The sequence below is a fragment of the Ambystoma mexicanum genome, chromosome 14 (assembly GCF_040938575.1).
Source record: "Ambystoma mexicanum isolate Mex_15411 chromosome 14, UKY_AmexF1_1, whole genome shotgun sequence".
Taxonomy (NCBI): Eukaryota; Metazoa; Chordata; class Amphibia; order Caudata; family Ambystomatidae; genus Ambystoma; species Ambystoma mexicanum.
Genome location: NC_090940.1, coordinates 248,701,272 through 248,716,662, shown reverse-complemented (window position 1 = coordinate 248,716,662; position 15,391 = coordinate 248,701,272).

The window sequence follows — 15,391 nt, the reverse complement described above, 5'->3', positions numbered from 1 at the left end:
TTGTAACGCGCCTATACACAAGTGTTTCAAGGCGCGACGAGGCAGGGAGGGAGGGAAACAAGGGGAAGACAGACAAACGATCCTACTAGGCCAGGTGTCATTCAGATCGCGCAAGTGCAGAGGTAAGGGGAAAAGGAGAAAGTGCAGGGGGAGGAGGTGGGGGGGAAGTGCAGTACAAGGTAAGTAGCGTAATAAAATAATAAATAATAAATAAAAGGGCCAGCTGGTGGCAAGTGCGAGGTAAGTGCAGAGCAAGTGCTGGGAAGGGGGCTGTAGGGATACAGTGACAGTCCCACAGTGCAGGGGGAGCCAGGGAGGCAGTGCAAGTGGAGAGTGGCTGGGCCCTGGACCGAGGTCACTGAGAGTGGCCCAGATGCAGGTTTAGTGCAGAATTCAGTGGGGAGTTAAGCAGGTTTAGCAGGGGAGAGGGAGAGAGAAGGCAGAAGCGAAGAGGAAGGTTTTGAGGTGCTTCCGGAACCGGAGATGGTTCTCCTCGAGTTTCAGGGAGGCAGGAAGGCTGTTCCAGAGGGAGGACCCTGCTGCGGAGAGAGATCTACCCCCAGCTTGTTGCTTAGAGAAGCGGCTGACCATGAGGGAGTTGGAGACGGATGAGCGAAGGGCTCGTGAAGGAAGATATTTAGGAAGAGAGAGTTGAAGGTATTTAGGCCCCAAGCCCCAGAAGGCCTTGTGGACAATGCAGAGGGTTTTGAACTTAATCCTCGCAGCCACTGGGAGCCAGTGAAGAGATTCACAACGAGGCCCGCTCTACCAAAAGAACTGTGTTACCCAAATTGTCTCAGTGCGAGCGTTCAGATCCAGTACTAGCATTTCACTGTTTAGCCCCCACTTTAAGATCAAAAGAGGAGGTGGTGTCAGCTTCTGCGTCACAGCACCTTCACTTCGGAACTCTCTGCCCACTCAAATCAGTAACAAACAATCCTTCTCCACTTTAAAAAAAAAAAAACGATCAAGACATGGTTTGTTAAATTGTTTGTTTGTTATTTTTTCATAAAGCGCTCCTCACTCTGAGGTATCAGGGCGCATTACAAGAATATGCATTTACTTAGTTACAGTACAGATGATTACAAGTTATAAATGCAATATAAACTCGATAAATATGTGTAACAGTTTTTCTCTGTTTCTTACCTATGCCCTTAGTATGTACCTTGTTCTCCTACCTATGTACTGTACAAAACACTGTGATACCTGTGGGTCTGGACATTTCAAAACTGTAAAAATAAATAAATATCTCCTCCACTTTTGATTTAGTGGACTAGAATAGCTATGACAAATGCTTGACCTCATGAAATTTCCCACATCTTTCATATCCATCTTGCTGACTCAACATTCTGATAATACAGCTAGAGTCAGAAATGGGAGGACGAGTGTAAATATGTTGCTGCTCTTAGATATCCATGTTTGATTTAAGATTCTCTGTTTCGAGCAAAGGTAAATCATTTGCGAATGTAGAATCTTGTTCTTGGACCTAGCAGGGAAATTGCTGCCAGATAAATTTTGCGTTGGTTTTTAATTACACAGAAAAGACTGCTAGCTGCTCTGATGTATTGTAACATTTTCTGCTTAGTGTTTTTTTTAAAGCTCATGGGCCCACTTTATGACTTTGCCAGTCCAGAAAAAAAGACAGTAATATTGCCACCAACATTTTTGTGGAACCAGCAAAACACAAGTTTGCCAGTATGGGGGCAACGAATCTCCTGGCAGGCCTGACCTGCCGGTATATCAGGCCCCTAACAGCAAAGAAACAACTGAATTGTGCTGGTGATTCAGGCAATCCAAGGGGAACATACCATCATCTCCACCGCCCATAATAGTAATACCAGGCTATCGAGTGGCAGAGACGGTAGACCCAGTTTGAGAGTTCCCCACCAGAATTACCAGTGGGGTACCAGCAAACTCGTAATGAGGACCCATGTCTTTTTGCACCAAATGCGAATAAGAAGTTGTATTTTTTGTTTGGTGGATTGCATGACGGCTTGTATCCCAGTACATTCCTTTGAATACTTTTCTTTTTACTGGTAGAAAAAAAAACAGGCAGTATGAAAGATTAAAGAATATCAAGGCTTACTACCGCATAATAGAAATACACCAGTCACAAGGTCAAAGTTACAATTGTACTTTATTGACAAACATCTGTTTGGTTCGCAACACCTCGCAGTGTGTGCAAGCAGATGCCGTGAGATGAGAGAGCTGAACATTCCACAAATGCACATATTTCTTCACAGCCTTGGACACATCGTCCAGCCCCTCTTCATGTAATACATAACCTAGGGTTCGTGACCTAACTACATAACTAATTCATGCTTAAATATCTTTGCATAGTTTGCTGTTTTCCATCAAACAATTCAAATGTTTTCCAAATACAAGACACAAAGGTAACATTCCTCATTTTACTCGCTTATATTTGTCTAACATTTGTTCTTGAGTTTAAAGTCAGTTCTGAAAAGTCCTCTAACAGAGGAAACTGTGCTCTCCTCTAACCGTGTGGCTGTATCTCTTTGGAGAGTGGACACATTTAAGTATTTTGGAATCTTGACTTCCATTTCAATATGCTGTTTCTTCTGTCTTATTTTCCTTTACATAAAATAGGATGCAATTATTCTGATGACAGCACACTGTTTCACTTGATTCATTAGGATCCACAGACTGAATTTTAAATATCCCTTTAGGATGAGAATACAAAGACTCTGGCAATTCACACTGTGCATTCACTTATCTTTCAGGGATATTCCCAATCACTGCACTACTGAAATCTGCAGTATAGTGAGATTTTTGTCTTGCCATTCCTAACACAGAATTCTCCTCTAAATGAATATCCTGGCATCCTTTATTGTCCACCAGTATATTAATGGGTCCATCCCCAATCTCTACCAGTGGTGTATATTCACATTCCTGACCTTGCTGCCTTCTGGATTCATTTAGGCACACAAATGCATCAGAATCTTTCATCTGTTACCCATTTCTGTGTTTTAGCGTTATTGTAACTTGTCTGGTAAATGAAGGAATGATAACATCCCTTTTCACCTGTACGTCAATCGCATATGTGGCCATCTTGCACAATGATAAGCTTGTCTCTCGTCCTCAAATTCAGGTGCAGGTCTCCCTAAGCTGGACCACCCTTTGTGATTTAGGAAGTCTAGCACCATACACATTCTGTGCATAATGGCATTTCCCAGATAAAAGTTGTTCTTTGCCCCACTCACTATTCAAACATTGTGATGAATAGTCTTAGGACCAATTGTGCTTCTTAGCATGCAACTTCCTATGACTCTATTTCCTGACTCCAGATTATCCAACCCAAAAATGTGTTGGTTCTTTATTCTGAACTTTGGTATCTTCTCCCTGCCGATTATTTGCTGAGGCATTTTGTCATTAATGAAACTCCTTTCCTGCTCAAGCGCTAATGTAGCTTCTATCACTTCAGAATACCCATTTACCCGGATAGGGATCCATGGCTGTCATTTCCCGTGTGTATTTCAGAAAGTGTGGCAATGTGTTTTTCTGTGTTTACCTCTGGAGTAACACTTGGCATGCATCTCTCTTTGTTTAAATAAAAGTGCAATGTGTTTTCATCTATTTCTGTTTGCCATTTTTTTCTTAGGGTCTAAATAAATCTCCAGAGACTGCTTTTCTTTTTCACCTCACATTTCACCCTGACACATCAGAATGACAGTGACACTAGGCACATAACCATTCTGAAGATATACTTCCACTGCATCATCTGATTTAGCCACTATGTGGCATTCTTTCATAATGTTGTTTTGTGTCACCACTTTCTTAGGCCTCTAGAGTTAGGGACCATAAGATCCAATTTACCCCATCAATTAGGGGCGACAACCTTTTCAGGCAATTTGTCCCCATCAGAAACGGTATTTCACTAAGAGGTGTAATTAATACTTCCTGTCTCATCCTGTGTTTCCCTATCTTTATGTCAATCTCAGTGAAACCTTCGATAGGTATTTCCCCACCATTACAATTCTGCAATGGGCCTTTATTTTGTCTCACATTTATGTAATGTTTTCAGGATCTCCCTTCATTGATGCTTTTTAGACATGATTGTGGCCTGTGCGCCTGTGTCAATCATTGAAAATGCATTACATTTTTCCTCCACAGTGATACCAGGATAATACATGTCCTCAACTTCTTCCAACACACACACCATTTCAAGACTCACCTTTCTTAGCCCATTTTCACTTCTTGCCAGAAACATGTGCATGCAAAATGAAATGTTTCTCTCCTTTTTGTCCATTTCATCTTGGGAATCTTTGACTATTTTCCCATGTTTTGAACCCCTTTGGAATGTAGGCAGTGTCTGTCCCTCTGATCTGGGACTATCAGTGTTTACACTGCAGTTTTTTGACTGAACATTTTCACAAAGATCACGTGATAGCCTGTAATTTTCTGGCTCAGAACACCTATTTGCATTTAGCATGGTGCTTGTCTTTTCGGTCTCCTGAAATGTGTGTGGTTCAAAATACCCCTCAGGTGACTGGCCTGCACCCTACTTTTGAGCAACCATTTTTCCTGTCTGGACTTCATCAATATTCTCACTACCAAGGGAGGATATTTTAACAACTAACCCTACCTCTTCTTTTGATGTTTGATCTTCACATAAAGTGTCTTATTTAAATCTGTCTCTCTGTTCTTTAGGTTTTTCTTGTTTATGTTCCTCTTTTTGCTCTTCATCTGCACACACTTTGATAGTCTGGTTCAACTCTGAATGGAACCACACTCCCTTTTTTATGTGTGTGAATACCACTTGTTTCACCTTCGCTAGTGGGTATTTTCATTTTTTGACCGGCAAACAATTCAGGACCGTTACTCAAAGATGATTCATGGGCTTCTGTATTTTTATCATTGCAGGGGCTATTACATAGTCACTTGTTGTCAGCACACACACGATAATTCCTAAGACATTCTGCACCTTCACTTGGCTGCTGTTTTTGGACTGCAGAAAGTTTTCCTATTTGCTCAGACAACATCTTAACTTCGGCCTCAAGGCGTGCTAACCTATCCATGTTCCTGGATTCCTCTCTTGGCAGCCTGGTCCGATATTGATTAAATTCACCCTGATTGGGCCTATTTTGATATCGCTCAGGAGATTGATTTCTATTTGGGTTGTTTCTGAATTTATGGGCCATAGGAGACGAAGAACGTGGTGTGACCATTCTTTGATTGCGATCGACTGGTGGTGGTGATTGGTTATAATGGCGCGGAACATAATTCATATTGTGCCTTTCATTTGGTGGGAACTGCCCCCTATGATGATTTCCATTTGAAATTAATCTATCCACATACTGTGGCCTTTCTTGATGGCCATATACCATGGTATTAGGTTCAAACCTGCTCTGCACCCCCAGTGTCTGGTATGGGCCACTGTTCCTTTGATTTTGATTTTCATTGTTATTCATGCCTGACATATCGGGTCAGAATCCTACCCTAGGATTATTACCCAAATATCTAGGACTGATGTAATTGTCTCTATTGCTCGGGTCATGTGATTGAAATTCAGGGTTTTGGGGTGGCGTCTCTGTGGTGGCGTGCCCCTTTGATTAGGTGTTATATTGTTCCTTGCCTGAGCTTGGGCTCATTCAAGTGGCATTTTTTTCAGATTTGATCTCCATTACCGTTGGTGTGGAATGTTTAGATATCAATTTTGCCTCTCTATCACAATTGATTACCTCATTCAATGTAGTCCTATCCACTGTAGCAATTTTTCTCTTGGTCAAACTCACAAATTAACTGTGATAACATATCTTTTTGAAGACCATAAAATTATGCAATCTTAAATTCTGCCAAATTAGGATTAAATCTTGAAGGAACCGGTGTGGTGACATATCTGGCTTTGCTGTCATAATATATGCTGCCTTTGTGGCCTCTTGCATTGACTGGTAAGTTGAGAAATGATGTCTAACGCCTTTTTCAAAGTCTGCCCATGACGGGTTTTCTTGCTCATTAGGGCCCCAAATGACACTAGCAGTTGCAGAATCAAGTGTTAGGTGAAAGAACTGTCTATACTGTTCCCTAGGTATCAGAAGAGCTTTAAATATATTGTGGACTGTTTCTAAATTGTCTTCCATTCAACAATCACCTCCCTTTTTGAATGGTTCAATCAAACCTTTGATCGACTTCATTATTTTGATGGCGCTTTTTGGCGCAATATTTGGGGCTACATTATTCTGTCGCTCATTCCTTTTCTCTGGTGGGTAGGACTGATGATAACCATTGATGGTTGAATCAAGCCCCCTCAATGGGCTACAAGCAGATCTAGCCACAGGTAAGGATATTGGTACATTGTTTCCTATGGCAGGGCTAGGGATGAGTTCAACTCCATTAAATGTAATGCTTTGTTGTTCTTAGATTTAAAACACAATATTTGCTGTTCCAAATCTTTATATCTTTTATGAAATCGGTCTGCCTCCTGACAAAGGTTAGAGTTCTCATCACTAATCTTATTAATCACGGCTTGCAGTTAATTTATTTGCACTTGGCACTGATTAACCTCTCGGTCCTTCTTGTCATTCTCCTCTAACATACTAACCATGTCTTGTTCTACAGCATGAAATTAGTTTTCTCTCTCTATGTCATTCTTTTGAAGCATTTGCATCTCCAAAATAGTAACATCATTATCTTGTTTTATTGTCTATAACCCCTTTTAATTGCAATTGTTCCTGTTCAACCTCTTCAAACTGCCTTTTGTTCTGTGTTAGATTGCTCCAATTCCGATTTCAGTCACTTTATTTGCTTACTTGCCTCATCCAAGCTGCTCTGTAATTTATTAAGCACCTCAGAATCATTTTCCTGCAGTCTTAAAGACCGATTTAAAAGAAACCAAAGCTTCACACATAATCTTACTATGCAATGTTTTTCTGCATTTTTGTGTGAAGCCCAGAAAAGTCTTAATAGGCAGACCTGTACTACGCGGCCTTCTTCAAACATGTCATGTAATGACTCCTTTCGCACCTCTCCGGATATGTGGTCCAACCATAACACTGTATTTTCTGATGACCGCACCCCATGGGCAAATGGCTTTGTCTCCAGGTAGTTCACCAGCTCAGAAAAAGGTGCTTCAATTTGGGACATAATGACACTGCATGCAGCAGCTAACTATCACCTCACAAACTCGGTTCCCTTTTAAGTGCCTAATGCCCTTCCGGGTTGCTGCTCTTTTCCCCTATTTAAGGAGCCCGCCAGCCTCATTTCCTTTGCAGATGGGGAGCAGGTGCAAGTGGAACTTGGTCACCCTGCCTAAGTGCCGCCCGCCTGGTGCCTTCCTGGTTGCCTCTCTTTTTCCCCACTTAGCAAGCACCACCCACCTGGTGATTTCTGGTTGCTGCTCTATTTCCCTAATTTAGGAGCCCGCCAGCCTCTTTTCCTTTGCAGATGGGAAGCAGGTGCAGGTGGATCTTGGTCACCTGGCCTAAGCCCCACCCACCTGGTGCCTTCCTGGTTGCTGGTCTTTTTCCCCACTTATCAAGCCCTGCCCACCTTCTGCCTTCCTGGTTGCCACACATTGTGCCTACTTAAGGAGCCCTCCAGCCGCTATTCCTTTGCAGATGGGGAGCTGGTGCAAGTGGATCTTGGTCACCTAGCCTAAGCACTGCCCACCTTCTTAGCCCTATCTCTTTCTTCCTGCTCTTAACTCTTAGATCAAGGGCATCTATCACCGGGGCATCCGAAGCAAAGGGCAGTTGATGGAAAGGGCAATTTCTGTCTGGACCAGTTTGGACCAGGAGGATCCAGGGCCCAAACCCCTGCTCAGAAAGCAGGTAAGCATGCACCAAAATGTGTTTACTCCCTCTGTCCCCACAAGCCACCCCCGCCCCTCTGGTTCCCCCTGATGTTCTCTTTTGCCCCCGCTCCTTCTCGCACACATGTGTTGCCTGTGTTGCTTGATTCTGCTACCCTACTCCTCTGCAGGAGTCTGTCCTGATACATTCTGTTTTCACCATCAACATCTTGTGGCCAATGCTGGATTTGACTTTTATGAACTTCATTGAATCACAGTGGGTCACCCTTTCTTATGGTGGCCCTGAATCATGCTGTTCCCATCTTCATCTTGTATCCAGGCTTGCAGCATTATGTATGACTACTGACTTCTGCAATCATATTCACTCTCCCCTCTTGCTTCTCCACTCTTTTTGACTGCTTACTATCTGTTCACTCCCCCTCTCTCTTTCTCCCTTTTCTCATCTCCTTCCCTCCTCTCCTTACTTTCTTCTATGCACTTACTCAGAATTGTCCCTGGACCTAGTATGATAGCAACCTTGCCTGTCTCCTCCACCCCTCCCCTTAATTGTTCCCTCCCCTCCAGCACTATCTGAAATGTTGTCAGGCCTAGTACGATAATCACTTGTTTTGTTCCTCCCCTCCCTTTCTGCACCCCTCTCCCTCACCTTTTGTTTTCTCCGGCTCTACCAGAAATGTCGTCAGGCCTGGTACGGTAGGTGCCTGTCTATTTCCATTTCCTTTCTACTCTCCCCCTCCCTTCCTTATCTATGCTTCAGCTCTTGCACTATCTGAAATGTCATCAGGCTGATTATGATAGTTAATTTCACATCCTTACTGTTCATGGCCTTTAAGAATGCCATTGTATTTTCCCTTGTTCCCTCCCTTGCCTTGAAGTGCTTTGAAACACATTGTGTATAGACGCTATATAAATAACCTATCATATCAAATAAATAAACTATCATATCACTTGCCACTCCCAGTGACTGTTTCAAAGTTCCTCCCACAGGCCAACGCACCAAAATATGTTAGGGAATTTTTTCAGAGGGCTATACCTCATTCTGTGCTATTCTCTTATGGTGATAAAGTGGTATTGCGTTATAATGGTAATGCCCTATTTGGTGTGACAATACTCTCCTCTAATACCTGTTTTATATATTTAGGGTCAACTCTAAGCACAGATTATCAGGCTTTGTGCACTTGAAATCCTGACAGTACTAACTGTCACCCCAGCAACTTATCCACGAGGCTGGACTACTCCCTAGATAGCAGATCTATTCAGCTGTCACCATACACATCCGAAATATTGCACACACACACACACTTTAACTAAGGCCCACAAAGCATAATTTTCATGAGAGCCTTTTCCCTCTTGCCGTCATATGCAGATTAAACACAGTGACTCAAATGACACAAAAATGTTTCAGACACAAAATGTTTTTTTTCAAAGCATGTTTATCTTGGTAGATAACTTACCACTGCTAAGCAGCAATAATTATAAATATATTTGCATGTAAAATTAAGCAAATGAACATTGAAAAGTCTGGCTGACTAAGAAAAAAATCAATTAATTCATTCATGCCCTCACGTTTTTACTGGCATGCACACCTTACACACTGAAGATTCTCTCTCTCTGTGTCAGCTTGGCAGCAAATGCAGTCGACCTCCAGCCCATGAGGAGGATGCAAACTCTTTGCCAGAATAACCGCTCTCCCGTCTATCACCTGCCCTCTGCTCAGCTGTTGTTCATCTGCCTGGAAGCCTGGAACAAACCTTTGCCCCTCTCCACTACTCGTCTGCCATGATGTCCGCCATTCTTCTCTGAACAACATCTGGCCCCATCCTCTCTCTCAGCCACATTTAAAGTCTCTTGCTGTCATTCAAACAGAAGCCTTCCCCTTTCTAAATCATACCACTGAATCCCACATGGTATTACTGTTGGACCTGTAGGGTATTTTGTATAGATCTGGGGCCTAGCGGTATTTTCTTACCGCCAAAATGAAAATAATTCAGTAATAATCACTCTTTGCATTCAGATTAGATTTGGTATATAGTACTTTAGTATACATACATTATTTCAGCACACTGATACATTTAGTGGTATGCATTATGTTGGTATGCGTTATTGGTGGTATTTATGGGTGAGCATAAATCCTTTGTTTTATATATGTGACCACAATATCCAGAACCCCTTATTTTTGTTTAGTTTGTTCGTGTGATCACTAGAGAGACCTCAGGCTTGCATTTCAGAAACACCACATTTCCAATTGGAGTACCACCATGGGCTCTTCTCACTGACTTATCCACGACAGCAAGCTATATGTGGTATTTATCACCAACTTATTTACGTTTGTTGAGCTATGTCCAGGGCCTCTCTTCCTGCCGACTCATAGACCTTCGGCAGCCGGCTATTTCATCTTGTTATTATTATGTTCCATTCAGAAAACACACACACACTCATATACTGAATGGATTCATGCACACAGCTACTGCCATGTCTTATCTTTTAGCAACTTTTAAAAATGACAATTGCACTGTGCAAAGATCTTCCCATATTACCAGTGTTATAATGATAGATGCACAAAGGACAAGATAAAATGAAACACACTTCCCGCCTGCTTTCAGATAATTTTTTTTGTATTATAAAACTTGCATTTCAACACGGGCTTACTCTTTTTTTTTTTACAGAAATAAATGGAAAACTCACAGTAACAACATTATCTGTAACACAATGAAAGGAGAGTGGCAAGGAACAAGAATTCAATTTTCAACATTAACATGTGGTTAAAACACAGGAATCTCCTCTCCTACTCTGACTGGATATTTTTGCACACATACGCACAGCTCCCACACTTCAGCGAGATAATTACCAGGCTTGTTCAGCATGTAACTTCTTTGGCTGGTCGCCTTCTGGAGGGGTTCACCCAGCAAGGACAAGCATTTGCTGTCACTCAAACTGGGACTTGTTGACTGGAAATCCCAGCCTCTGTAGCAGTATTGAATCTTCTTAAGGAATTAGGCATCCCAAGCTATCAACCCAGTCCTTCTCCGAGCTGTGTCAAGATGTTGTCTGCCTAGCTTCTTCCCCGAGATTATACAAGAAAACTCTGGTTACCTCCTACCAAAGGATCCTAACCAATGAAATTCTATCATGCCCTATCCACCCTCTGCGCACAATAGAAATCTTTTACAGTAAGCAACTGTAACAAAACTGATTTCCTGCTATTCGAATCCATGCTTCCTGCAAAATACTGTGGACAAAGCAGCACAGAAAAACAAGAAGAAAAAAAAAATCTGCACACAATCTGAAATGAGTTTCAGCCTGCCTCATTTTGCAGTGGAGAACACATTATATTATTAAGAAGTTAGCATCATGTTAGTACGGTTAATTATATTAGTTCATTAATCTTCAAATGTGTCTCTTGCAACATAGGCATTTCAGATGAAAAGAAAAAAAAATTGTGTGCATTTTGAATATGAAAAATAAAATGAGCTTTTAAATGAGAAAATGGTTTGTTTTTAATCTGTGTAGCCTGTCTTCATTTACATATCCATATGTTGCACTGGCAACACATAGCTTGAAGCAATTGCATTAAACCCATGCAGTGGCGTTGCATAAAAAAAAAATGCTCAATAACACATGTCTTGCTGTACCACATTATATCAATGCACCAAACCCATGCAGTGGTGCGGCACTTCAAAAAAAATGCTATACATTGATCCTGTGCAGTGGTGCTGCGCTCTGTGCTCCCAAAACCGCTAAACAATCCTACATATACCCTCCTTTTTTTTTAGAACTTGGCTACGATCCAAGCCAATTTTAAAAAACAACCTGCTTCTTTTCTTCTTTTCAAAATGTATGTGTATTGGGATATCTTTCTCTTCCTGATGTAGCTACTAAAATTATCAACATTTTCATTTTTACTGATAGTACAATCAACCATCCACCCATCATTAGCACCAGGACAGCCAAACCCACTATAGAGCGTTCTCCCCAGGTTCCCCAATTAAATCTTTCCACTTCTATTATACCCAGGTTACTAACTATAATATTGTTTTTTTTTTAAAATTCATTCTCATTACATGTTTTTCTCTGTGATTCAATAAAAACTCCACATCCGGATCTATTGGAAATGTGTCCCTTTGAAAAAAATCAATGTTTTCTACTTGGCTTTTCCAAATATCGTTTGTTACATGAAACAATGTTAACCCTCCAATTGACACAATTGTATAATTCGTAACCTGCAAGTAAAAAACATTATATTTCACCTGTTTAACCACATATGTTCCATGATCCAAATGTATTATTGTCACATTCTTTAAATAGGTGCTGACTAACCATTTACCTCTGACCATCTTAGCCTGTGCCAATTCTTCACTCCCCATATTGCTAATGATCACTTCACATCCTTCTGATAAACTTGGGTCAGATCTCAAACCACAAATAGCGTCTGTGGCATCAGGAACAAATGGTTTACCCGGGCACACATAGTTTTGTTCTTTAAATTTGACACACGTTTCCAAGTTTGGTATCAAGTAAACTTCAGGTTCCAACGATTGAAATGCCACACTTCTGGAGTCTTAATCTTAATAAATTTGCCCTCTTGCCAAAATCCCACATTGTGTACCCACTTGGTCTGATAAATAAATTCAGGAGCCACATATGGGATGCATAGTAAAAACCCCATCTCCAACCTCTCCAAGTCCACATATAATGGCTTTGCTTTACCCATTTCAAATGCAATTTTTACTTGTAGCACATCAATCTCCCTCCTGGTCAACCTTTCTATCATTTGATGTATAATATCCTGTGAAACAAAATACAATGGTATACGTCCTTGAATCAATTGTGAAATTGCAGCTTGAACTTCTCTCATATAATTTATCAATAGTCTATCCACATGACTCATTATATTCAAAATCTCACTGAGTGTTTTGTCATGCTTAATAATTAACTTAGTTGTTTGTTGCATCACATCCGCCTGTTCATTCAATATGATAGCAGTTTCATTTATGAACCTTACTTGTTCATCCAATCCCCCTCTGATTCCATCTAATGTTGTTTGTATTATTTCTAGGTCAACACTCAGTTGTTGTGCTTTAGTGCTTAGTGTCCCTACTGAAATGGCATTGGCTGTTGATATCGTGGTAGCTATTATGGCTCCAATTATAGACATTACCAATGATATCGCCAGCATCACGGCTCCTCTCTTTCCTCTCCTCTTCTTAATGTCTGCTGGATTCACAAATGTTTTCTCCAATTGCATCAATATATCTCTTATTGACTGCTTAGAGTCCTCTTTTCTTATTTCCAGCCACTCTTTAGTCTGTTCAATCTTAATTCCGGTATTGTTCAAATGTTTTTCAATCAAAATCCCCGGATTCAATGGTATGTAGATATTTTGGAAAATCATCCTTCTATCACTCATGATGAATCCTGGTGCCTCTTCTACCGCGATACCAGATGCCGGTCCAGGTTCAATGACAACCTGTGCTTCTGAATTTTTTAAGATCCCTCCGAATATCATCATCATTAACCATATTGTTGGTGTAATCTTCAATGCTGATCGCTTTGCAGCCTTGGTCTTCGCCCCCTTTCGGGGCTTTTCCGGAATCCATCTACGTGGGCTCCAGGACTCCATCGTCTCCCGTGACCTCCGGTACAAATATGTTAATATTCTAAATCAAATAGAAAAGAAACAGATTAAGTATATAACACAATACCGACTTCACCCTTTTGCCAAAATAAAACACACTCTGTAAAATATTTCGCCCTTTTTCTTTCGCCTTCTGAAATTAAGCACAGGTTATAGAGAACAAGCATACATAAAACAACATTCAATGTTTAATGCATTTTCATCCTGCACACCAACTCAAGCTTCTATTATTTTTTTTTATTTATTTACTTTTTATAATATTTATATTTTTTATATATATTTACATATATTACAGTGTTTATGTACCATTTCAACCATCTTTTTTTTAACTTCTTTGTCACTGCCTCCTGACTAGACATATTCACTCCACCTTTTTATGTTCAAGGGACTTTATCTGTTTCTACATGCTCAAGCTGCCTGATCTTGTGTCTGGGATGGCATGGCTTAATCTGATTTACATGCACACATTGCTCTATTGTTGTTTCACCTTCAGTCTTTAAAATTTTATAAACTACAGGAGAAGCCTTATCTATAATTCGAAATGGCCCCTGCCAGGCTGCTAAAAACTTAGAATTTTTCTGTTTACTTTTTCCAAAATGAAACTTATACACCTGATCCCCTACACTGTATTCCCTCACTGATGTTCTTTTATCGTAGTATGACTTTGCACTGTCAGAAGCTCTTTCTAGATTTCTCTGCACAAAAGCAAATGCATGTTGCAAATGCTTCCTCAATTCATCAATGTACTCATGAACTGTGGATGCACTCACAAGTGTATGCTCATGTGTTCTGTATAGTAGGTGTTGTGGTAACACCATTTTCCTACCTGTTAAGACCGCATGTGGACTAATACCTGTTGCTTTGGCAGGGGTTGATCTGATAGCCATCAAAACCAGCGGTAAACGTAAATCCCAGCTGGAACCTGCTTCTGCCACAAAGTTCTTTAATATCTCCACAACAGACCTATTGCTCCGTTCAACTCCACCTGAAGAGGCTGCCCGATATGCAATATGTAGTTTCCTTTTCACACCCAGTATTTGCCATACCTTACTCATTAGAGTACTTGTGAAATGACTTCCTCTGTCTGACTCAATTCTTTGTGGCAACCCCAACCTTGAGAACACATGGTTCACCAGCAATGTGGCTGCTGTTTGCGCACTACAATCCGGTGCAGGAATACATTCAATCCACTTTGACATCAAACATATCACACTTAAAATGTAACGGTTTCCTCTGCTCTACCTTTTTAAAGGGCCTACATAGTCTATTTGCAAATCTGACCATGGAAGAGTTAGGCCTCTTTTCATCAATGGTGCTCTATGCATTGGTGAAGCAGGTTTAAATTGGGCGCATACTAGACATCCTCTAGTATATAATTCCACATCTTGGGACATATGTGGCCAGTAAGCATAATCTTTTAGTATTTCCAATGTTTTTTGTGAACCTCTGTGGCCTGCAGTTATTGCATCATGTGCATGTTGTAGCATTAGCCCTCTGAATGAAAGGGGTACCACCCACTGTATTTGTCCTGTTATGGACTCTATAATCATGAGTCCATCTTGCAGTCTAACTCGTTTTTTATTCTTTAATAGCACCCTCAACTCTTCTTTTCCCATACAATCATTTTCTGTTAAAGGGTTTTGTTCAGGATCTATCAAATGATTATAATAGATTCCCAAAATTCGATCATTCTTTTGTGCCTCAAACAAATCTTGGTCTGGCATATCATGACCCCACCGTACCACTGGTTGATCTACCTCCTTTGGTGCTTTAGAACGTGTTACTGCCTCAATTTGTATTTCACCCAGTAAATCATCTATAGGAAGCAATTCTCCCATCACAGCCCCAATTTTAGCCAGGTGGTCTGCCTTCTCATTTCCCTCCTTATCCTCTCAGGGTGTTTTTAAATGCCCACACATTTTTCTCCAGTATATTGTCAAATCATTTTCTGACACCAATTTGTCTATGGCTTGTATCATTTTTCCATG